We start from the raw sequence: 22,855 nt of genomic DNA on the forward strand, positions 1-22,855 counted from the left end.
CCCAGGGGCCCCTGGCCCTGGGCCCCTGGCCCTGACTACAAAAAATCCTTATATCGAAGGATGGACCCCACACCGAAGATGTCCCCACCTCAAACTTGTGCTGCCCTGATAGACCCAAGGGAGCCCTACAAACTGACATCAGGAACCTGGACTGCTGAGTTTTCTTTCCCAGGGAAAATGGAAAAAGGATGTGCCCAGGGGCCCCTGGCCCTGGGCCCCATGCCCTGACTGCAAAAAATCTTTATATCGAAGGATGGACCCCACACCGAAGTTGTCCCACCTCAAACTTGTGCTGCCCTGATAGACCCAAGGGAGCCCTACAAACTGACATCAGGAACCTGGACTGCTGAGTTTTCTTTCCCAGGGAAAATGGAAAAAGGATGTGCCCAGGGGCCCCTAACCCTGGGCTGGGGCCTCACTACAAAAAATCCTTATATCAAAGGATGGAGCCCACACCGAAGATGTCCCCACCTCAAACTTGTGCTGCCCTGATAGACCCAAGGGAGCCCTACAAACTGACATCAGGAACCTGGACTGCTGAGTTTTCTTTCCCAGGGAAAATGGAAAAAGGATGTGCCCAGGGGCCCCTGGCCCTGACTGCAAAAAATCCTTATATCGAAGGATGGACCCCACACCAAAGTTGTCCCCACCTCAAACTTGTGCTGCCCTGATAGACCCAAGGGAGCCCTACAAACTGACATCAGGAACCTGGACAGCTGAGTTTTCTTTCCCAGGGAAAATAGAAAAAGGATGTGCCCAGGGGCCCCTGGCCCTGGGCCCCTGGCCCTTACTACAAAAAATCCTTATATCGAAGGATGGACCCCACACCGAAGTTGTCCCCACCTTAAACTTGTGCTGGCCTGATAGACCCAAGGGAGCCCTACAAACTGACATCAGGAACCTGGACTGCTGAGTTTTCTTTCCCAGGGAAAATGGAAAAAGGATGTGCCCAGGGGCACCTAGCCCTGTCTGCAAAAAATCCTTATATCGAAGGATGGACCCCACACCGAAGCTGTCCCCACCTCAAACTTGTGCTGCCCTGATACACCCAAGGGAGCCCTACAAACTGACATCAGGAACCTGGACTGCTGAGTTTTCTTTCCCAGGGAAAATGGAAAAAGGATGTGCCATGGGGCCCCTGGCCCTGGGTTGGGGCCCCTAACTGCAAAAAATCCTTATATCGAAGGATGGACCCCACACCAAAGTTGTCCACACCTCAAACTTGTGCTGCCCTGATAGACCCAAGGGAGCCCTACAAACTGACATCAGGAACCTGGACTGCTGAGTTTTCTTTCCCAGGGAAAATGGAAAAAGGATGTGCCCAGGGGCCCCTAGCCCTGTCTGCAAAAAATCCTTATATCGAAGGATGGACCCCACACCGAAGTTGTCCCCACCTCAAACTTGTGCTGCCCTGATAGACCCAAGGGAGCCCTACAAACTGACATCAGGAACCTGGACTGCTGAGTTTTCTTTCCCAGGGAAAATGGAAAAAGGATGTGCCCAGGGGCCCTTGGCACTGACTGCAAAAAATCCTTATATCGAAGGATGGACCCCACACCGAAGTTGTCCCCACCTTAAACTTGTGCTGCCCTGATAGACCCAAGGGAGCCCTACAAACTGACATCAGGAACCTGGACTGCTGAGTTTTCTTTCCCAGGGAAAATGGAAAAAGGATGTGCCCAGGGGCCACTGACCCTGGGCTGGGGCCTCACTGCAAAAAATCCATATATCGAAGGATGGACCCCACACCGAAGTTGTCCCCACCTCAAACTTGTGCTGCCCTGATACACCCAAGGGAGCCCTACAAACTGACATCAGGAACCTGGACTGCTGAGTTTTCTTTCCCAGGGAAAATGGAAAAAGGATGTGCCCAGGGGCCCCTGGCCCTGACTGCAAAAAATCCTTATATCGAAGGATGGACCCCACACCGAACTTGTCCCCACCTTAAACTTGTGCTGCCCTGATAGACCCAAGGGAGCCCTACAAACTGACATCAGGAACCTGGACTGCTGAGTTTTCTTTCCCAGGGAAAATGGAAAAAGGATGTGCCCAGGGGCCCCTGGCCCTGGGCCCCATGACCTGACTCCAAAAAATCCTTATATCGAAGGATGGACCCCACACCGAAGATGTCCCCACCTCAAACTTGTGCTGCCCTGATAGACCCAAGGGAGCCCTACAAACTGACATCAGGAACCTGGACTGCTGAGTTTTCTTTCCCAGGGAAAATGGAAAAAGGATGTGCCATGGGGCCCCTGGACTTGGGCCCCTGGCCCTGACTGCAAAAAATCCTTATATCGAAGGATGGACCCCACACCAAAGTTGTCCCCACCTCAAAATTGTGCTGCCCTGATAGACCCAAGGGAGCCCTACAAACTGACATCAGGAACCTGGACTGCTGAGTTTTCTTTCCCAGGGAAAATGGCCAAAGGATGTGTCCAGGGGGCCCTGGCCCTGACTGCAAAAAATCCATATATCGAAGGGTGGACGCAACACCAAAGTTGTCCCCACCTCAAACTTTGCTGCCCTGATAGACCCAAGGGAGCCCTACAAACTGACATCAGGAACCTGGACTGCTGAGTTTTCTTTCCCAGGGAAAATGGAAAAAGGATGTGCCCAGGGTCCCTGGCCCTGGGCTGGGGCCTCACTACAAAAAATCCATATATCGAAGGATGGACCCCACACCAAAGTTGTCCCCACCTCAAACTTGTGCTGCCCTCATAGACCCAAGGGAGTCCTACAAACTGACATCAGGAACCTGGACTGCTGAGTTTTCTTTCCCAGGGAAAATGGAAAAAGGATGTGCCCAGGGGCCCCTGGCCCTGTGCCCTATGCCCTGACTGCAAAAAATCCTTATATCAAAGGATGGACCCCACACCGAAGTTGTCCCCACCTTAAACTTGTGCTGCCCTGATAGACCCAAGGGAACCCTACAAACTGACATCAGGAACCTGGACTGCTGAGTTTTCTTTCCCAGGGAAAATGGAAAAAGGATGTGCCCAGGGGCCCTTGGCCCTGACTGCAAAAAATCCTTATATCGAAGGATGGACCCCACACCGAAGATGTCCTCACCTCAAACTTGTGCTGCCCTGATAGACCCAAGGGAGCCCTACAAACTGACATCAGGAACCTGGACTGCTGAGTTTTCTTTCCCAGGGAAAATGGCCAAAGGATGTGCCCAGGGGGCCCTGGCCCTGACTGCAAAAAATCCTTATATCGAAGGATGGACCCCACACCGAAGTTGTCCCCACCTTAAACTTGTGCTGCCCTGATAGACCCAAGGGAGCCCTACAAACTGACATCAGGAACCTGGACTGCTGAGTTTTCTTTCCCAGGGAAAATGGAAAAAGGATGTGCCCAGGGGCCCCTGGCCCTGACTGCAAAAAATCCTTATATCGAAGGATGGACCCCACACCGAAGATGTCCCCACCTTAAACTTGTGCTGCCCTGATAGACCCAAGGGAGCCCTACAAACTGACATCAGGAACCTGGACTGCTGAGTTTTCTTTCCCAGGGAAAATGGAAAAAGCATGTGCCCAGGGGCCCCTGGCCTTGGGCCCCTGGCCCTGACTGCAAAAAATCCTTATATCGAAGGATGGACCCCACACCAAAGTTGTCCCCACCTCAAACTTGTGCTGCCCTGATAGACCCAAGGGAGCCCTACAAACTGACATCAGGAACCTGGACTGCTGAGTTTTCTTTCCCAGGGAAAATGGAAAAAGGATATGCCCAGGGGCCCCTGGCCCTGGGCCCCATGCCCTGACTCCAAAAAATCCTTATATCGAAGGATGGACCCCACACCGAAGATGTCCCCACCTCAAACTTGTGCTGCCCTGATAGACCCAAGGGAGCCCCACAAACTGACATGAGGAACCTGGACTGCTGAGTTTTCTTTCCCAGGGAAAATGGAAAAAGGATATGCCCAGGGGCCCCTGACCCTGATTGCAAAAAATCCTTATATCGAAGGATGGACCCCACACCGAAGTTGTCCCCACCTCAAACTTGTGCTGCCCTGATAGACCCAAGGGAGCCCTACAAACTGACATCAGGAACCTGGACTGCTGAGTTTTCTTTCCCAGGGAAAATGGAAAAAGGATGTGCCCAGGGGCCCCTGGCCCTGACTGCAAAAAATCCTTATATCGAAGTATGGACCCCACACCGAAGTTGTCCCCACCTCAAACTTGTGCTGCCCTGATAGACCCAAGGGAGCCCTACAAACTGACATCAGGAACCTGGACTGCTGAGTTTTCTTTCCCAGGGAAAATGGAAAAAGGATGTGCCCAGGGGCCCCTGGCGCTGGGCTGGGGCCTCACTACAAAGAATCCTTATATCGAAGGATGGACCCCACACCAAAGTTGTCCTCACCTCAAACTTTTGCTGCCCTGATAGACCCAAGGGAACCCTACAAACTGACATCAGGAACCTGGACTGCTGAGTTTTCTTTCCCAGGGAAAATGGAAAAAGGATGTGCCCAGGGGCCCCTGGCCCTGACTGCAAAAAATCCTTATATCGAAGGATGGACCCCACACCAAAGTTGTCCCCACCTCAAACTTGTGCTGCCCTGATAGACCCAAGGGAACCCTACAAACTGACATCAGGAACCTGGACTGCTGAGTTTTCTTTCCCAGGGAAAATGGAAAAAGGATGTGCCCAGGGGCCCCTGGCCCTGGGCCCCTGGCCCTGACTACAAAAAATCCTTATATCGAAGGATGGACCCCACACCGAAGATGTCCCCACCTCAAACTTGTGCTGCCCTGATAGACCCAAGGGAGCCCTACAAACTGACATCAGGAACCTGGACTGCTGAGTTTTCTTTCCCAGGGAAAATGGAAAAAGGATGTGCCCAGGGGCCCCTGGCCCTGGGCCCCATGCCCTGACTGCAAAAAATCTTTATATCGAAGGATGGACCCCACACCGAAGTTGTCCCACCTCAAACTTGTGCTGCCCTGATAGACCCAAGGGAGCCCTACAAACTGACATCAGGAACCTGGACTGCTGAGTTTTCTTTCCCAGGGAAAATGGAAAAAGGATGTGCCATGGGGCCCCTGAACTTGGGCCCCTGGCCCTGACTGCAAAAAATCCTTATATCGAAGGATGGACCCCACACCAAAGTTGTCCCCACCTCAAAATTGTGCTGCCCTGATAGACCCAAGGGAGCCCTACAAACTGACATCAGGAACCTGGACTGCTGAGTTTTCTTTCCCAGGGAAAATGGAAGAAGGATGTGCCCAGGGGTCCCTGGCCCTGGTCTGGGGCCCCTAATTGCAAAAAATCCTTATATCGAAGGATGGACCCCACACCGAAGTTGTCCCCACCTCAAACTTGTGCTGCCCTGATAGACCCAAGGGAGCCCTACAAACTGACATCAGGAACCTGGACTGCTGAGTTTTCTTTCCCAGGGAAAATGGAAAAAGGATGTGCCCAGGGGCCCCTGGCCCTGCCTGCAAAAAATCCATATATCGAAGGGTGGACGCAACACCAAAGTTGTCCCCACCTCAAACTTGTGCTGCCCTGATAGACCCAAGGGAGCCCTACAAACTGACATCAGGAACCTGGACTGCTGAGTTTTCTTTCCCAGGGAAAATGGAAAAAGGATGTGCCCAGGGTCCCTGGCCCTGGGCTGGGGCCTCACTATAAAAAATCCTTATATCGAAGGATGGACCCCACACCAAAGTTGTCCCCACCTCAAACTTGTGCTGCCCTCATAGACCCAAGGGAGCCCTACAAACTGACATCAGGAACCTGGACTGCTGAGTTTTCTTTCCCAGGGAAAATGGAAAAAGGATGTGCCCAGGGGCCCCTGGCCCTGTGCCCTATGCCCTGACTGCAAAAAATCCTTATATCAAAGGATGGACCCCACACCGAAGTTGTCCCCACCTTAAACTTGTGCTGCCCTGATAGACCCAAGGGAACCCTACAAACTGACATCAGGAACCTGGACTGCTGAGTTTTCTTTCCCAGGGAAAATGGAAAAAGGATGTGCCCAGGGGCCCCTGGCCCTGTGCCCTATGCCCTGACTGCAAAAAATCCTTATATCGAAGGATGGACCCCACACCAAAGTTGTCCCCACCTCAAACTTGTGCTGCCCTGATAGACCCAAGGGAGCCCTACAAACTGACATCAGGAACCTGGACTGCTGAGTTTTCTTTCCCAGGGAAAATGGAAAAAGGATATGCCCAGGGGCCCCTGGCCCTGGGCCCCATGCCCTGACTCCAAAAAATCCTTATATCGAAGGATGGACCCCACACCGAAGATGTCCCCACCTCAAACTTGTGCTGCCCTGATAGACCCAAGGGAGCCCCACAAACTGACATCAGGAACCTGGACTGCTGAGTTTTCTTTCCCAGGGAAAATGGAAAAAGGATATGCCCAGGGGCCCCTGACCCTGATTGCAAAAAATCCTTATATCGAAGGATGGACCCCACACCGAAGTTGTCCCAACCTCAAACTTGTGCTGCCCTGATAGACCCAAGGGAGCCCTACAAACTGACATCAGGAACCTGGACTGCTGAGTTTTCTTTCCCAGGGAAAATGGAAAAAGGATGTGCCCAGGGGCCCCTGGCCCTGACTGCAAAAAATCCTTATATCGAAGTATGGACCCCACACCGAAGTTGTCCCCACCTCAAACTTGTGCTGCCCTGATAGACCCAAGGGAGCCCTACAAACTGACATCAGGAACCTGGACTGCTGAGTTTTCTTTCCCAGGGAAAATGGAAAAAGGATGTGCCCAGGGGCCCCTGGCGCTGGGCTGGGGCCTCACTACAAAGAATCCTTATATCGAAGGATGGACCCCACACCAAAGTTGTCCTCACCTCAAACTTTTGCTGCCCTGATAGACCCAAGGGAACCCTACAAACTGACATCAGGAACCTGGACTGCTGAGTTTTCTTTCCCAGGGAAAATGGAAAAAGGATGTGCCCAGGGGCCCCTGGCCCTGACTGCAAAAAATCCTTATATCGAAGGATGGACCCCACACCAAAGTTGTCCCCACCTCAAACTTGTGCTGCCCTGATAGACCCAAGGGAACCCTACAAACTGACATCAGGAACCTGGACTGCTGAGTTTTCTTTCCCAGGGAAAATGGAAAAAGGATGTGCCCAGGGGCCCCTGGCCCTGGGCCCCTGGCCCTGACTACAAAAAATCCTTATATCGAAGGATGGACCCCACACCGAAGATGTCCCCACCTCAAACTTGTGCTGCCCTGATAGACCCAAGGGAGCCCTACAAACTGACATCAGGAACCTGGACTGCTGAGTTTTCTTTCCCAGGGAAAATGGAAAAAGGATGTGCCCAGGGGCCCCTGGCCCTGGGCCCCATGCCCTGACTGCAAAAAATCTTTATATCGAAGGATGGACCCCACACCGAAGTTGTCCCACCTCAAACTTGTGCTGCCCTGATAGACCCAAGGGAGCCCTACAAACTGACATCAGGAACCTGGACTGCTGAGTTTTCTTTCCCAGGGAAAATGGAAAAAGGATGTGCCCAGGGGCCCCTGACCCTGGGCTGGGGCCTCACTACAAAAAATCCTTATATCAAAGGATGGAGCCCACACCGAAGTTGTCCCCACCTCAAACTTGTGCTGCCCTGATAGACCCAAGGGAGCCCTACAAACTGACATCAGGAACCTGGACTGCTGAGTTTTCTTTCCCAGGGAAAATGGAAAAAGGATGTGCCCAGGGGCCCCTGGCCCTGACTGCAAAAAATCCTTATATCGAAGGATGGACCCCACACCAAAGTTGTCCCCACCTCAAACTTGTGCTGTCCTGATAGACCCAAGGGAGCCCTACAAACTGACATCAGGAACCTGGACTGCTGAGTTTTCTTTCCCAGGGAAAATGGCCAAAGGATGTGGCCCGGGGCCCCTGGCCCTGTGCCCTATGCCCTGAATGCAAAAAATCCTTATATCGAAGGATGGACCCCACACCGAAGTTGTCCCCACCTTAAACTTGTGCTGCCCTGACAGACCCAAGGGAGCCCTACAAACTGACATCAGGAACCTGGACTGCTGAGTTTTCTTTCCCAGGGAAAATGGAAAAAGGATGTGCCCAGGGGCCCCTGGCCCTGACTGCAAAAAATCCTTATATCGAAGGATGGACCCCACACCAAAGTTGTCCCCACCTTAAACTTGTGCTGCCCTGATAGACCCAAGGGAGCCCTACAAACTGACATCAGGAACCTGGACTGCTGAGTTTTCTTTCCCAGGGAAAATGGAAAAAGGATATGCCCAGGGGCCCCATGCCCTGACTGCAAAAAATCCTTATATCGAAGGATGGACCCCACACCGAAGATGTCCCCACCTCAAACTTGTGCTGCCCTGATAGACCCAAGGGAGCCCTACAAACTGACATCAGGAACCTGGACTGCTGAGTTTTCTTTCCCAGGGAAAATGGAAAAAGGATGTGCCCAGGGGCCCCTGGCCCTGGGCTGGGGCCTCACTACAAAAAATCCTTATATCGAAGGATGGAGCCCACACCGAAGTTGTCCCCACCTCAAACTTGTGCTGCCCTGATAGACCCAAGGGAGCCCTACAAACTGACATCAGGAACCTGGACTGCTGAGTTTTCTTTCCCAGGGAAAATGGAAAAAGGATGTGCCCAGGGGCCCCTAGCCCTGTCTGCAAAAAATCCATATATCGAAGGATGGAGCCCACACCGAAGTTGTCCCCACCTCAAACTTGTGCTGCCCTGATAGACCCAAGGGAGCCCTACAAACTGACATCAGGAACCTGGACAGCTGAGTTTTCTTTCCCAGGGAAAATAGAAAAAGGATGTGCCCAGGGGCCCCTGGCCCTGGGCCCCTGGCCCTTACTACAAAAAATCCTTATATCGAAGGATGGACCCCACACCGAAGTTGTCCCCACCTTAAACTTGTGCTGTCCTGATAGACCCAAGGGAGCCCTACAAACTGACATCAGGAACCTGGACTGCTGAGTTTTCTTTCCCAGGGAAAATGGAAAAAGGATGTGCCATGGGGCCCCTGGCCCTGGGTTGGGGCCCCTAACTGCAAAAAATCCTTATATCGAAGGATGGACCCCACACCAAAGTTGTCCACACCTCAAACTTGTGCTGCCCTGATAGACCCAAGGGAGCCCTACAAACTGACATCAGGAACCTGGACTGCTGAGTTTTCTTTCCCAGGGAAAATGGAAAAAGGATGTGCCCAGGGGCCCCTAGCCCTGTCTGCAAAAAATCCTTATATCGAAGGATGGACCCCACACCGAAGTTGTCCCCACCTCAAACTTGTGCTGCCCTGATAGACCCAAGGGAGCCCTACAAACTGACATCAGGAACCTGGACTGCTGAGTTTTCTTTCCCAGGGAAAATGGAAAAAGGATGTGCCCAGGGGCCCTTGGCACTGACTGCAAAAAATCCTTATATCGAAGGATGGACCCCACACCGAAGTTGTCCCCACCTTAAACTTGTGCTGCCCTGATAGACCCAAGGGAGCCCTACAAACTGACATCAGGAACCTGGACTGCTGAGTTTTCTTTCCCAGGGAAAATGGAAAAAGGATGTGCCCAGGGGCCACTGACCCTGGGCTGGGGCCTCACTGCAAAAAATCCATATATCGAAGGATGGACCCCACACCGAAGTTGTCCCCACCTCAAACTTGTGCTGCCCTGATACACCCAAGGGAGCCCTACAAACTGACATCAGGAACCTGGACTGCTGAGTTTTCTTTCCCAGGGAAAATGGAAAAAGGATGTGCCCAGGGGCCCCTGGCCCTGACTGCAAAAAATCCTTATATCGAAGGATGGACCCCACACCGAAGTTGTCCCCACCTTAAACTTGTGCTGCCCTGATAGACCCAAGGGAGCCCTACAAACTGACATCAGGAACCTGGACTGCTGAGTTTTCTTTCCCAGGGAAAATGGAAAAAGGATGTGCCATGGGGCCCCTGAACTTGGGCCCCTGGCCCTGACTGCAAAAAATCCTTATATCGAAGGATGGACCCCACACCAAAGTTGTCCCCACCTCAAAATTGTGCTGCCCTGATAGACCCAAGGGAGCCCTACAAACTGACATCAGGAACCTGGACTGCTGAGTTTTCTTTCCCAGGGAAAATGGAAGAAGGATGTGCCCAGGGGTCCCTGGCCCTGGTCTGGGGCCCCTAATTGCAAAAAATCCTTATATCGAAGGATGGACCCCACACCGAAGTTGTCCCCACCTCAAACTTGTGCTGCCCTGATAGACCCAAGGGAGCCCTACAAACTGACATCAGGAACCTGGACTGCTGAGTTTTCTTTCCCAGGGAAAATGGAAAAAGGATGTGCCCAGGGGCCCCTGGCCCTGCCTGCAAAAAATCCATATATCGAAGGGTGGACGCAACACCAAAGTTGTCCCCACCTCAAACTTGTGCTGCCCTGATAGACCCAAGGGAGCCCTACAAACTGACATCAGGAACCTGGACTGCTGAGTTTTCTTTCCCAGGGAAAATGGAAAAAGGATGTGCCCAGGGTCCCTGGCCCTGGGCTGGGGCCTCACTATAAAAAATCCTTATATCGAAGGATGGACCCCACACCAAAGTTGTCCCCACCTCAAACTTGTGCTGCCCTCATAGACCCAAGGGAGCCCTACAAACTGACATCAGGAACCTGGACTGCTGAGTTTTCTTTCCCAGGGAAAATGGAAAAAGGATGTGCCCAGGGGCCCCTGGCCCTGTGCCCTATGCCCTGACTGCAAAAAATCCTTATATCGAAGGATGGACCCCACACCGAAGTTGTCCCCACCTTAAACTTGTGCTGCCCTGATAGACCCAAGGGAGCCCTACAAACTGACATCAGGAACCTGGACTGCTGAGTTTTCTTTCCCAGGGAAAATGGAAAAAGGATGTGCCCAGGGGCCCCTGGCCCTGACTGAAAAAAATCCTTATATCGAAGGATGGACCCCACACCAAAGTTGTCCCCACCTCAAACTTGTGCTGCCCTGATAGACCCAAGGGAGCCCTACAAACTGACATCAGGAACCTGGACTGCTGAGTTTTCTTTCCCAGGGAAAATGGAAAAAGGATGTGCCCAGGGTCCCTGGCCCTGGGCTGGGGCCTCACTACAAAAAATCCATATATCGAAGGATGGACCCCACACCAAAGGTGTCCCCACCTCAAACTTGTGCTGCCCTGATAGACCCAAGGGAGCCCTACAAACTGACATCAGGAACCTGGACTGCTGAGTTTTCTTTCCCAGGGAAAATGGAAAAAGGATGTGCCCAGGGGCCCCTGGCCCTGTGCCCTATGCCCTGACTGCAAAAAATCCTTATATCAAAGGATGGACCCCACACCGAAGTTGTCCCCACCTTAAACTTGTGCTGCCCTGATAGACCCAAGGGAACCCTACAAACTGACATCAGGAACCTGGACTGCTGAGTTTTCTTTCGCAGGGAAAATAGAAAAAGGATGTGCCCAGGGGCCCTTGGCCCTGACTGCAAAAAATCCTTATATCGAAGGATGGACCCCACACCAAAGTTGTCCCCACCTCAAACTTGTGCTGCCCTGATAGACCCAAGGGAGCCCTACAAACTGACATCAGGAACCTGGACTGCTGAGTTTTCTTTCCCAGGGAAAATGGAAAAAGGATGTGCCATGGGGCCCCTGGATTTGGGCCCCTGGCGCTGACTGCAAAAAATCCTTATATCGAAGGATGGACCCCACACCAAAGTTGTCCCCACCTCAAACTTGTGCTGCCCTGATAGACCCAAGGGAGCCCTACAAACTGACATCAGGAACCTGGACTGCTGAGTTTTCTTTCCCAGGGAAAATGGAAAAAGGATGTGCCCAGGGGCCACTGACCCTGGGCTGGGGCCTCACTGCAAAAAATCCATATATCGAAGGATGGACCCCACACCGAAGTTGTCCCCACCTCAAACTTGTGCTGCCCTGATACACCCAAGGGAGCCCTACAAACTGACATCAGGAACCTGGACTGCTGAGTTTTCTTTCCCAGGGAAAATGGAAAAAGGATGTGCCCAGGGGCCCCTGGCCCTGACTGCAAAAAATCCTTATATCGAAGGATGGACCCCACACCGAAGTTGTCCCCACCTTAAACTTGTGCTGCCCTGATAGACCCAAGGGAGCCCTACAAACTGACATCAGGAACCTGGACTGCTGAGTTTTCTTTCCCAGGGAAAATGGAAAAAGGATGTGCCCAGGGGCCCCTGGCCCTGGGCCCCATGACCTGACTCCAAAAAATCCTTATATCGAAGGATGGACCCCACACCGAAGATGTCCCCACCTCAAACTTGTGCTGCCCTGATAGACCCAAGGGAGCCCTACAAACTGACATCAGGAACCTGGACTGCTGAGTTTTCTTTCCCAGGGAAAATGGAAAAAGGATGTGCCATGGGGCCCCTGGACTTGGGCCCCTGGCCCTGACTGCAAAAAATCCTTATATCGAAGGATGGACCCCACACCAAAGTTGTCCCCACCTCAAAATTGTGCTGCCCTGATAGACCCAAGGGAGCCCTACAAACTGACATCAGGAACCTGGACTGCTGAGTTTTCTTTCCCAGGGAAAATGGCCAAAGGATGTGTCCAGGGGTCCCTGGCCCTGGGCTGGGGCCCCTAATTGCAAAAAATCCTTATATCGAAGGATGGACCCCACACCGAAGTTGTCCCCACCTCAAACTTGTGCTGCCCTGATAGACCCAAGGGAGCCCTACAAACTGACATCAGGAACCTGGACTGCTGAGTTTTCTTTCCCAGGGAAAATGGAAAAAGGATGTGCCCAGGGGCCCTTGGCCCTGACTGCAAAAAATCCTTATATCGAAGGATGGACCCCACACCGAAGTTGTCCCCACCTCAAACTTGTGCTGCCCTGATACACCCAAGGGAGCCCTACAAACTGACATCAGGAACCTGGACTGCTGAGTTTTCTTTCCCAGGGAAAATGGAAAAAGGATGTGCCCAGGGGCCCCTGGCCCTCGGCTGGGGCCTCACTACAAAGAATCCTTATATTGAAGGATGGACCCCACACCGAAGTTGTCCCCTCCTCAAAATTGTGCTGCCCTGATAGACCCAAGGGAGCCCTACAAACTGACATCAGGAACCTGGACTGCTGAGTTTTCTTTCCCAGGGAAAATGGCCAAAGGATGTGCCCAGAGGCCCCTGGCCCTGACTGCAAAAAATCCTTATATCGAAGGATGGACCCCACACCAAAGTTGTCCCCACCTCAAACTTGTGCTGCCCTCATAGACCCAAGGGAGCCCTACAAACTGACATCAGGAACCTGGACTGCTGAGTTTTCTTTCCCAGGGAAAATGGAAAAAGGATGTGCCCAGGGGCCCCTGGCCCTTGGCCCCTGGCCCTGATTGCAAAAAATCCTTATATTGAAGGATGGACGCCACACCAAAGTTGTCCCCACCTCAAACTTGTGCTGCCCTGATAGACCCAAGGGAGCCCTACAAACTGACATCAGGAACCTGGACTGCTGAGTTTTCTTTCCCAGGGAAAATGGAAAAAGGATGTGCCCAGGGGCCCCTGGCCCTGGGCCCCTGGCCCTGACTGCAAAAAATCCTTATATCGAAGGATGGACCCCACATCGAAGATGTCCCCACCTCAAACTTGTGCTGCCCTGATAGACCCAAGGGAGCCCTACAAACTGACATCAGGAACCTGGACTGCTGAGTTTTCTTTCCCAGGGAAAATGGAAAAAGGATGTGCCATGGGGCCCCTGGATTTGGGCCCCTGGCGCTGACTGCAAAAAATCCTTATATCGAAGGATGGACCCCACACCGAAGTTGTCCCCACCTCAAACTTGTGCTGCCCTGATAGACCCAAGGGAGCCCTACAAACTGACATCAGGAACCTGGACTGCTGAGTTTTCTTTCCCAGGGAAAATGGAAAAAGGATGTGCCCAGGGGCCACTGACCCTGGGCTGGGGCCTCACTGCAAAAAATCCATATATCGAAGGATGGACCCCACACCGAAGTTGTCCCCACCTCAAACTTGTGCTGCCCTGATAGACCCAAGGGAGCCCTACAAACTGACATCAGGAACCTGGACTGCTGAGTTTTCTTTCCCAGGGAAAATGGAAAAAGGATGTGCCATGGGGCCCCTGGCCCTGGGTTGGGGCCCCTAACTGCAAAAAATCCTTATATCGAAGGATGGACCCCACACCAAAGTTGTCCACACCTCAAACTTGTGCTGCCCTGATAGACCCAAGGGAGCCCTACAAACTGACATCAGGAACCTGGACTGCTGAGTTTTCTTTCCCAGGGAAAATGGAAAAAGGATGTGCCCTGGGGCCCCTAGCCCTGTCTGCAAAAAATCCTTATATCGAAGGATGGACCCCACACCGAAGTTGTCCCCACCTCAAACTTGTGCTGCCCTGATAGACCCAAGGGAGCCCTACAAACTGACATCAGGAACCTGGACTGCTGAGTTTTCTTTCCCAGGGAAAATGGAAAAAGGATGTGCCCAGGGGCCCTTGGCACTGACTGCAAAAAATCCTTATATCGAAGGATGGACCCCACACCGAAGTTGTCCCCACCTTAAACTTGTGCTGCCCTGATAGACCCAAGGGAGCCCTACAAACTGACATCAGGAACCTGGACTGCTGAGTTTTCTTTCCCAGGGAAAATGGAAAAAGGATGTGCCCAGGGGCCACTGACCCTGGGCTGGGGCCTCACTGCAAAAAATCCATATATCGAAGGATGGACCCCACACCGAAGTTGTCCCCACCTCAAACTTGTGCTGCCCTGATAGACCCAAGGGAGCCCTACAAACTGACATCAGGAACCTGGACTGCTGAGTTTTCTTTCCCAGGGAAAATGGAAAAAGGATGTGCCCAGGGGCCCCTGGCCCTGACTGCAAAAAATCCTTATATCGAAGGATGGACCCCACACCGAAGTTGTCCCCACCTCAAACTTGTGCTGCCCTGATAGACCCAAGGGAGCCCTACAAACTGACATCAGGAACCTGGACTGCTGAGTTTTCTTTCCCAGGGAAAATGGAAAAAGGATGTGCCCAGGCGCCCCTGGCCCTGGGCCCCATGACCTGACTCCAAAAAATCCTTATATCGAAGGATGGACCCCACACCGAAGATGTCCCCACCTCAAACTTGTGCTGCCCTGATAGACCCAAGGGAGCCCTACAAACTGACATCAGGAACCTGGACTGCTGAGTTTACTTTCCCAGGGAAAATGGAAAAAGGATGTGCCCAGGGGCCCCTGGCCCTGTCTGCAAAAAATCCATATATCGAAGGGTGGACGCAACACCAAAGTTGTCCCCACCTCAAACTTGTGCTGCCCTGATAGACCCAAGGGAGCCCTACAAACTGACATCAGGAACCTGGACTGCTGAGTTTTCTTTCCCAGGGAAAATGGAAAAACAATGTGCCCAGAGGCCCTTGGCCCTGACTGCAAAAAATACTTATATCGAAGGATGGACCCCACACCAAAGTTGTCCCCACCTCAAACTTGTGCTGCCCTGATAGACCCAAGGGAGCCCTACAAACTGACATCAGGAACCTGGACTGCTGAGTTTTCTTTCCCAGGGAAAATGGCCAAAGGATGTGCCCAGGGGCCCCTGGCCCTTGGCCCCTGGCCCTGACTGCAAAAAATCCTTATATCGAAGGATGGACCCCACATCAAAGTTGTCCCCACCTCAAACTTGTGCTGCCCTGATAGACCCAAGGGAGCCCTACAAACTGACATCAGGAACCTGGACTGCTGAGTTTTCTTTCCCAGGGAAAATGGCCAAAGGATGTGCCCAGGGGCCCCTGGCCCTGTGCCCTATGCCCTGACTGCAAAAAATCCTTATATCAAAGGATGGACCCCACACCGAAGTTGTCCCCACCTTAAACTTGTGCTGCCCTGATAGACCCAAGGGAACCCTACAAACTGACATCAGGAACCTGGACTGCTGAGTTTTCTTTCCCAGGGAAAATGGAAAAAGAATGTGCCCAGAGGCCCTTGGCCCTGACTGCAAAAAATACTTATATCGAAGGATGGACCCCACACCAAAGTTGTCCCCACCTCAAACTTGTGCTGCCCTGATAGACCCAAGGGAGCCCTACAAACTGACATCAGGAACCTGGACTGCTGAGTTTTCTTTCCCAGGGAAAATGGAAAAAGGATGTGCCCAGAGGCCCCTGGCCCTGACTGCAAAAAATCCTTATATCGAAGGATGGACCCCACACCAAAGTTGTCCCCACCTCAAACTTGTGCTGCCCTCATAGACCCAAGGGAGCCCTACAAACTGACATCAGGAACCTGGACTGCTGAGTTTTCTTTCCCAGGGAAAATGGAAAAAGGTTGTGCCCAGGGGCCCCTGGCCCTGTGCCCTATGCCCTGACTGCAAAAAATCCTTATATCAAAGGATGGACCCCACACCGAAGTTGTCCCCACCTTAAACTTGTGCTGCCCTGATAGACCCAAGGGAACCCTACAAACTGACATCAGGAACCTGGACTGCTGAGTTTTCTTTCCCAGGGAAAATGGAAAAAGAATGTGCCCAGAGGGCCTTGGCCCTGACTGCAAAAAGTCCTTATATCGAAGGATGGACCCCACACCAAAGTTGTCCCCACCTCAAACTTGTGCTGCCCTGATAGACCCAAGGGAGCCCTACAAACTGACATCAGGAACCTGGACTGCTGAGTTTTCTTTCGCAGGGAAAATAGAAAAAGGATGTGCCCAGGGGCCCTTGGCCCTGACTGCAAAAAATCCTTATATCGAAGGATGGACCCCACACCGAAGTTGTCCCCACCTCAAACTTGTGCTGTCCTGATAGATCCAAGGGAGCCCTACAAACTGACATCAGGAACCTGGACTGCTGAGTTTTCTTTCCCAGGGAAAATGGAAAAAGGATGTGCCCAGGGGCCCCTGGCCCTGTGCCCTATGCCCTGACTTCAAAAAATCCTTATATCGAAGGATGGACCCCACACCGAAGATGTCCCCACCTCAAACTTGTGCTGCCCTGATAGACCCAAGTGAGCCCTACAAACTGACATCAGGAACCTGGACTGCTGAGTTTTCTTTCCCAGGGAAAATGGCCAAAGGATGTGCCCAGAGGCCCCTGGCCCTGACTGCAAAAAATCCTTATATCGAAGGATGGACCCCACACCGAAGTTGTCCCCACCTCAAACTTGTGCTGTCCTGATAGATCCAAGGGAGCCCTACAAACTGACATCAGGAACCTGGACTGCTGAGTTTTCTTTCCCAGGGAAAATGGAAAAAGGATGTGCCCAGGGGCCACTGACCCTGGGCTGGGGCCTCACTGCAAAAAATCCATATATCGAAGGATGGATCCCACACCGAAGTTGTCCCCACCTCAAACTTGTGCTGCCCTGATACACCCAAGGGAGCCCTACAAACTGACATCAGGAACCTGGACTGCTGAGTTTTCTTTCCCAGGGAAAATGGAAAAAGGATGTGCCATGGGGCCCCTGGCCCTGGGTTGGGGCCCCTAACTGCAAAAAATCCTTATATCGAAGGATGGACCCCACACCAAAGTTGTCCACACCTCAAACTTGTGCTGCCCTGATAGACCCAAGGGAGCCCTACAAACTGACATCAGGAACCTGGACTGCTGAGTTTTCTTTCCCAGGGAAAATGGAAAAAGGATGTGCCCAGGGGCCCCTAGCCCTGTCTGCAAAAAATCCTTATATCGAAGGATGGACCCCACACCGAAGTTGTCCCCACCTCAAACTTGTGCTGCCCTGATAGACCCAAGGGAGCCCTACAAACTGACATCAGGAACCTGGACTGCTGAGTTTTCTTTCCCAGGGAAAATGGAAAAAGGATGTGCCCAGGGGCCACTGACCCTGGGCTGGGGCCTCACTGCAAAAAATCCATATATCGAAGGATGGACCCCACACCGAAGTTGTCCCCACCTCAAACTTGTGCTGCCCTGATAGACCCAAGGGAGCCCTACAAACTGACATCAGGAACCTGGACTGCTGAGTTTTCTTTCCCAGGGAAAATGGAAAAAGGATGTGCCCAGGGGCCCCTGGCCCTGACTGCAAAAAATCCTTATATCGAAGGATGGACCCCACACCGAAGTTGTCCCCACCTTAAACTTGTGCTGCCCTGATAGACCCAAGGGAGCCCTACAAACTGACATCAGGAACCTGGACTGCTGAGTTTTCTTTCCCAGGGAAAATGGAAAAAGGATGTGCCCAGGGGCCCCTGGCCCTGGGCCCCATGACCTGACTCCAAAAAATCCTTATATCGAAGGATGGACCCCACACCGAAGATGTCCCCACCTCAAACTTGTGCTGCCCTGATAGACCCAAGGGAGCCCTACAAACTGACATCAGGAACCTGGACTGCTGAGTTTTCTTTCCCAGGGAAAATGGCCAAAGGATGTGTCCAGGGGTCCCTGGCCCTGGGCTGGGGCCCCTAATTGCAAAAAATCCTTATATCGAAGGATGGACCCCACACCGAAGTTGTCCCCACCTCAAACTTGTGCTGCCCTGATAGACCCAAGGGAGCCCTACAAACTGACATCAGGAACCTGGACTGCTGAGTTTTCTTTCCCAGGGAAAATGGAAAAAGGATGTGCCCAGGGGCCCTTGGCCCTGACTGCAAAAAATCCTTATATCGAAGGATGGACCCCACACCGAAGTTGTCCCCACCTCAAACTTGTGCTGCCCTGATACACCCAAGGGAGCCCTACAAACTGACATCAGGAACATGGACTGCTGAGTTTTCTTTCCCAGGGAAAATGGAAAAAGGATGTGCCCAGGGGCCCCTGGCCCTCAGCTGGGGCCTCACTACAAAGAATCCTTATATTGAAGGATGGACCCCACACCGAAGTTGTCCCCTCCTCAAAATTGTGCTGCCCTGATAGACCCAAGGGAGCCCTACAAACTGACATCAGGAACCTGGACTGCTGAGTTTTCTTTCCCAGGGAAAATGGAAAAAGGATGTGCCCTGGGGCCCCTGGCCCTGACTGCAAAAAATCCTTATATCGAAGGATGGACCCCACACCAAAGTTGTCCCCACCTCAAACTTGTGCTGCCCTCATAGACCCAAGGGAGCCCTACAAACTGACATCAGGAACCTGGACTGCTGAGTTTTCTTTCCCAGGGAAAATGGAAAAAGGATGTGCCCAGGGGCCCCTGGCCCTGTCTGCAAAAAATCCATATATCGAAGGGTGGACGCAACACCAAAGTTGTCCCCACCTCAAACTTGTGCTGCCCTGATAGACCCAAGGGAGCCCTACAAACTGACATCAGGAACCTGGACTGCTGAGTTTTCTTTCCCAGGGAAAATGGAAAAAGGATGTGCCCAGGGTCCCTGGCCCTGGGCTGGGGCCTCACTACAAAAAATCCATATATCGAAGGATGGACCCCACACCAAAGTTGTCCCCACCTCAAACTTGTGCTGCCCTCATAGACCCAAGGGAGCCCTACAAACTGACATCAGGAACCTGGACTGCTGAGTTTTCTTTCCCAGGGAAAATGGAAAAAGAATGTGCCCAGAGGCCCTTGGCCCTGACTGCAAAAAATACTTATATCGAAGGATGGACCCCACACCAAAGTTGTCCCCACCTCAAACTTGTGCTGCCCTGATAGACCCAAGGGAGCCCTACAAACTGACATCAGGAACCTGGACTGCTGAGTTTTCTTTCCCAGGGAAAATGGCCAAAGGATGTGCCCAGGGGCCCCTGGCCCTGACTGCAAAAAATCCTTATATCGAAGGATGGACCCCACACCGAAGTTGTCCCCACCTTAAACTTGTGCTGCCCTGACAGACCCAAGGGAGCCCTACAAACTGACATCAGGAACCTGGACTGCTGAGTTTTCTTTCCCAGGGAAAATGGAAAAAGGATGTGCCATGGGGCCCCTGAACTTGGGCCCCTGGCCCTGACTGCAAAAAATCCTTATATCGAAGGATGGACCCCACACCAAAGTTGTCCCCACCTCAAAATTGTGCTGCCCTGATAGACCCAAGGGAGCCCTACAAACTGACATCAGGAACCTGGACTGCTGAGTTTTCTTTCCCAGGGAAAATGGAAGAAGGATGTGCCCAGGGGTCCCTGGCCCTGGTCTGGGGCCCCTAATTGCAAAAAATCCTTATATCGAAGGATGGACCCCACACCGAAGTTGTCCCCACCTCAAACTTGTGCTGCCCTGATAGACCCAAGGGAGCCCTACAAACTGACATCAGGAACCTGGACTGCTGAGTTTTCTTTCCCAGGGAAAATGGAAAAAGGATGTGCCCAGGGGCCCCTGGCCCTGCCTGCAAAAAATCCATATATCGAAGGGTGGACGCAACACCAAAGTTGTCCCCACCTCAAACTTGTGCTGCCCTGATAGACCCAAGGGAGCCCTACAAACTGACATCAGGAACCTGGACTGCTGAGTTTTCTTTCCCAGGGAAAATGGAAAAAGGATGTGCCCAGGGTCCCTGGCCCTGGGCTGGGGCCTCACTATAAAAAATCCTTATATCGAAGGATGGACCCCACACCAAAGTTGTCCCCACCTCAAACTTGTGCTGCCCTCATAGACCCAAGGGAGCCCTACAAACTGACATCAGGAACCTGGACTGCTGAGTTTTCTTTCCCAGGGAAAATGGAAAAAGGATGTGCCCAGGGGCCCCTGGCCCTGTGCCCTATGCCCTGACTGCAAAAAATCCTTATATCGAAGGATGGACCCCACACCGAAGTTGTCCCCACCTTAAACTTGTGCTGCCCTGATAGACCCAAGGGAGCCCTACAAACTGACATCAGGAACCTGGACTGCTGAGTTTTCTTTCCCAGGGAAAATGGAAAAAGGATGTGCCCAGGGGCCCCTGGCCCTGACTGAAAAAAATCCTTATATCGAAGGATGGACCCCACACCAAAGTTGTCCCCACCTCAAACTTGTGCTGCCCTGATAGACCCAAGGGAGCCCTACAAACTGACATCAGGAACCTGGACTGCTGAGTTTTCTTTCCCAGGGAAAATGGAAAAAGGATGTGCCCAGGGTCCCTGGCCCTGGGCTGGGGCCTCACTACAAAAAATCCATATATCGAAGGATGGACCCCACACCAAAGGTGTCCCCACCTCAAACTTGTGCTGCCCTGATAGACCCAAGGGAGCCCTACAAACTGACATCAGGAACCTGGACTGCTGAGTTTTCTTTCCCAGGGAAAATGGAAAAAGGATGTGCCCAGGGGCCCCTGGCCCTGTGCCCTATGCCCTGACTGCAAAAAATCCTTATATCAAAGGATGGACCCCACACCGAAGTTGTCCCCACCTTAAACTTGTGCTGCCCTGATAGACCCAAGGGAACCCTACAAACTGACATCAGGAACCTGGACTGCTGAGTTTTCTTTCGCAGGGAAAATAGAAAAAGGATGTGCCCAGGGGCCCTTGGCCCTGACTGCAAAAAATCCTTATATCGAAGGATGGACCCCACACCAAAGTTGTCCCCACCTCAAACTTGTGCTGCCCTGATAGACCCAAGGGAGCCCTACAAACTGACATCAGGAACCTGGACTGCTGAGTTTTCTTTCCCAGGGAAAATGGAAAAAGGATGTGCCATGGGGCCCCTGGATTTGGGCCCCTGGCGCTGACTGCAAAAAATCCTTATATCGAAGGATGGACCCCACACCAAAGTTGTCCCCACCTCAAACTTGTGCTGCCCTGATAGACCCAAGGGAGCCCTACAAACTGACATCAGGAACCTGGACTGCTGAGTTTTCTTTCCCAGGGAAAATGGAAAAAGGATGTGCCCAGGGGCCACTGACCCTGGGCTGGGGCCTCACTGCAAAAAATCCATATATCGAAGGATGGACCCCACACCGAAGTTGTCCCCACCTCAAACTTGTGCTGCCCTGATACACCCAAGGGAGCCCTACAAACTGACATCAGGAACCTGGACTGCTGAGTTTTCTTTCCCAGGGAAAATGGAAAAAGGATGTGCCCAGGGGCCCCTGGCCCTGACTGCAAAAAATCCTTATATCGAAGGATGGACCCCACACCGAAGTTGTCCCCACCTTAAACTTGTGCTGCCCTGATAGACCCAAGGGAGCCCTACAAACTGACATCAGGAACCTGGACTGCTGAGTTTTCTTTCCCAGGGAAAATGGAAAAAGGATGTGCCCAGGGGCCCCTGGCCCTGGGCCCCATGACCTGACTCCAAAAAATCCTTATATCGAAGGATGGACCCCACACCGAAGATGTCCCCACCTCAAACTTGTGCTGCCCTGATAGACCCAAGGGAGCCCTACAAACTGACATCAGGAACCTGGACTGCTGAGTTTTCTTTCCCAGGGAAAATGGAAAAAGGATGTGCCATGGGGCCCCTGGACTTGGGCCCCTGGCCCTGACTGCAAAAAATCCTTATATCGAAGGATGGACCCCACACCAAAGTTGTCCCCACCTCAAAATTGTGCTGCCCTGATAGACCCAAGGGAGCCCTACAAACTGACATCAGGAACCTGGACTGCTGAGTTTTCTTTCCCAGGGAAAATGGCCAAAGGATGTGTCCAGGGGTCCCTGGCCCTGGGCTGGGGCCCCTAATTGCAAAAAATCCTTATATCGAAGGATGGACCCCACACCGAAGTTGTCCCCACCTCAAACTTGTGCTGCCCTGATAGACCCAAGGGAGCCCTACAAACTGACATCAGGAACCTGGACTGCTGAGTTTTCTTTCCCAGGGAAAATGGAAAAAGGATGTGCCCAGGGGCCCTTGGCCCTGACTGCAAAAAATCCTTATATCGAAGGATGGACCCCACACCGAAGTTGTCCCCACCTCAAACTTGTGCTGCCCTGATACACCCAAGGGAGCCCTACAAACTGACATCAGGAACCTGGACTGCTGAGTTTTCTTTCCCAGGGAAAATGGAAAAAGGATGTGCCCAGGGGCCCCTGGCCCTCGGCTGGGGCCTCACTACAAAGAATCCTTATATTGAAGGATGGACCCCACACCGAAGTT

The sequence above is a fragment of the Lonchura striata genome, chromosome 21 (assembly GCF_050655825.1).
Source record: "Lonchura striata isolate lonStrDom1 chromosome 21, ASM5065582v1, whole genome shotgun sequence".
NCBI lineage: Eukaryota > Metazoa > Chordata > Aves > Passeriformes > Estrildidae > Lonchura > Lonchura striata.